The sequence below is a fragment of the Limanda limanda genome, chromosome 3 (assembly GCF_963576545.1).
Source record: "Limanda limanda chromosome 3, fLimLim1.1, whole genome shotgun sequence".
Lineage (NCBI taxonomy): Eukaryota > Metazoa > Chordata > Actinopteri > Pleuronectiformes > Pleuronectidae > Limanda > Limanda limanda.
Genome location: NC_083638.1, coordinates 21,471,443 through 21,475,197, shown reverse-complemented (window position 1 = coordinate 21,475,197; position 3,755 = coordinate 21,471,443).

The window sequence follows — 3,755 nt, the reverse complement described above, 5'->3', positions numbered from 1 at the left end:
TCATGTAGTGTCTTCATTTCTAACTTTCCTATAAATTACAAGGTTATATTTTTATCAGCGTTTGCTCTACTGAACTGATTCAAATTTTGCAGAGTGGTGGGACATGGCCCACAGATTAACTAGATGAATAAATGGGTGAGTCCAGGAATTTTGTTTTGGTGTCTTTAAAATTGCGAAATAGGGCATTTTCAACATTTTCATTTAATTCTCAAAAAATATTAATGGATCTTAATTTTGAAAAAAAAATCTGGCATGTTTAAAGGACTGTGTGTGAAGTCTAGTGCAGATCCAAATAAAAATCTAGTGAATTGAGATGTTTATTGAGGGCACTGTAAACTACTGATGTTTTAATAGCTGTCATGTGATCCACTGACTCCAAAATATATCAGATACTATGCCACCCTGGTCCAAAAGGAAACACCTCTTTTTATTTTAGTGTGTCCTCTATTTATATGAATGTTCATATTTTAAAAAGGCACATTTTTGAATAGCTTCCATATCATGTGATAATCTGTCTCCAAACAAGTGTCAAATTGTATTACAGCCCCAGACAAACGGGACACACCTCTTTTTATCAGATATTTCTTATATTTTATATGAATGTTAACATTTTCCAAAAATCTATTAATTCAATAGCTTCCATGTCGTGTGACCAGCTAACTCCAAACCAATGCTGAATTGTATTTTTACCCAATAAAAAGAACACACCTATTTTAATTACATCGACGGAACAGGTTATGTTTTTATTGGGGTTTATTTGTTTGAATATTTTTCCTCAACAAAGCGAGATAGGGCATGTGCCTCGGTAGTGGTATGTGCTCTCTGGGTGCCCTTCCAGTCTTGGGTTTATAAATGCTACACGTGATGGGATAGGTTACTGCCATTTATAAAACCAGGTTTTTAAACAATCAGAAGCTCAGTGTCTGCGAGTGAAATAATCCAAAGTTGTGTTGGGTAATTCACTGTGTGGAAACATCCAGACGTGTCGATACTTATTATAAACATGTGACAACTTTAAAGGGTTCACATCAGGTCATAGGGAGCAGCTGCGTTGATTTAATGGATGTCATCGAGCTTTGTAAAACCAAACCGTAAATAACATGAACGTGATGTTCCAGCAGTTTCAAAACTCATCAAGAATATCAGTGGTTCTGCCTCCTCAGTGGCATGTTAAACATCACTGCAGTCATGTGACTCATCAAAGATGTCTGAACAGGAAGAATATTAGTGGTAGTGATGTGGATCAAAAACAGCCGAGTGTGACATTAAAGAACAGACCTGGAGCATTAAACGGTTATTTTTCATATTGCTTGAGGAGTTTTAATTTTGTTGTTGTTCCTTTTATTGTGATTTTGATGATTGTGTCAGGATGTTGGAGAACCTTCAGGAGAGAAAAGGATTTCTGCCTCACAAAATCGAATACTGTATCAAATAAAGTAGAAAAACTTGAAATGGTTGTTTTTGAGCATTGATTTGATGCCTTATATTTCTTTAGTGATCAATTTATTCCCTTGATGTATTGTGTCTGTATGATCACACTGTATTTCTGTGCAACTTGTACTAACAGTCTGTTCAGAGGAGCTGGATGCAGTGCTGAACTGCTCCACCTGGGGGAGATGAAACACACTGTATTCTCCCTGAGGATTAAAACTCCCTGAGCTTTAAAACTTCTGTCAACTAATACTTGTTGTTTTTTAAATCATATTAAAGCCTTACATCAATTATTAGGGCCCGAGCACTGACAGGCACTGACAGAAGGGGAAATTGTAAGGATTATTATTATTATTTAGGCAAATTAATTGGCTTTTTGAGGGCTTTAAAATGCTAAAATTCTTACAAAAATTTGCAGAAAATTAGAAAGTGGTGAAAATTGACTTTTCATTTATTTTCTGTTATTTTATTTTTTTAATTATAAATCTGCAAAATAGCTCCTCTTTCTGTGGTACAAGTATCAACTATATTTATGTACACACATATTTCCTAAATCATTTGAATATCTTTATTTCGACTTGAATTTTACTTATATACTTACAATTATTATTATTTTTATGTGGAACTATAGATTTCCTTTCTCAGGGTTCATCGTGGGATTGGATTTAAACTACATGTCACTTCATTACAGAGTAGAGAGCCCAGTCTGAATGTTTATCTCAGGCTACTTCAGCTGTAGTCAGAAACCGACCTGTGATGGTCCCTTGTGCCGGCCGACCTACAGGATGGACTGTTCCTTCACATGTTTTGTTGGCTGTTAGCACGAGCAGCCCTGTGGGAAAGCCTTGTCAACATCTCTGTGATCTGAGCTTTTTGTGTGAATCCGATGAGCAGCCACAGCCCTAATTTCTCCAACCCCTGCCCCCCTCTGCCGCTGCACTGAATCCCCCTTCTCTCCACGCAGGTCAGTGGAAAGGTCACACACTATTCAGGCCGGCCTTTTGGACACCCCCCGGGGTCAGTGGGGATGGGCATGTGTGGTAGCAGCAAGGCACAGGCCTCGGCCAATGGCAGCAGGCACTGGTGAAGTTGGCTCCCCCTTTACCCACAACCTTACCAACATTCAGAGCCCGATAATGGCTTTTACTGCATCGATCCGGCTTCGGTTCACATGCAGGCCGAGCATCCCCCCCAAACACACACATACTGTGCCATATTGGCAGGTGTCGATACTGAATTCTTGATTAATTAAACACCCTGGGGAGAAGTTTGCTGACCATGAACGAGGCCAGGCTCTCACTTTCTCACGTTATGTAAGGAAGGAGCCTGCAACCTTAAGTGAGGCTCTGCTCACTTATTAGGTTATGTAACACAGTGTAAGTACTTTAAAGGGAAGTGTAACAAACAAATAGGTTATTGATTGTGTGTGTGTGGGAGAGGATGTTGTGGTAGAGGATGTCATTTTAACAACTGGTCATGTTACAATCAACTGTTTAATAACTTGAGGCAATTGTGAAGATTAATGTGGGAATTTTACATTTACTATTCATCACATTGCATTTTACATTAATCAAGTATTTATTCAAACTAGCATTGATATTAAAATCTTCATTTTAACAGAACATCTGCACGTGCTTGTTTGTTTGTTGTTTCAGTTAATATCACTGAGAATACTCTTGTATTTTCCAGATTTATCAAAGAGAGCAGTTTTCCCAGTGACCGAATTAGCGCTTTGCATATTTTTCTGACTGAGTGGACATCACAGCTGGGCTGCGGTCTAGCTGCTGAATAAAGGTTGGAGAGGGAGGGTGGGGGTTTGATCTCGCTCCACAATAAGTGATGGACATCGGATCAATATCGACTGTGACACAGCAGCTGTCCTGCTCCTATGAATGCTTCCTGGTAATGCAGGGCCCGGTTTTAAAAGACAAGAGACAAACTAATTTCCATTAACATTTCCTTCCGTCTGTAGAAACCATTCAGTCTCAGATACTGAGGGATCTGCTCACATCAATACTGCTCCAGTTGTATTGATAAGGAAAAGTGAAAGGGTTATTGGTAAAGGGAGCAGGAGGACAAGTCTCATTGTTAAAAGACAACTGTTAAGTTATTAATTAAAATAATGCAATATTAATATTCCAGACAGATTACATCTAATACCTGAAACTAAGAAACTGAAATTTGATATATTTTGCAACCAAAAGTTAAGTTAATTTTGCTTGTGTTCTCTTATAAATAGACTTTTGTGGAAATAAGCATCTTGAGGAGAGGTGTGGTTGGAGCTCACATGCAATATTCTCCTGGTTAATGTGGTGATTCAGAGG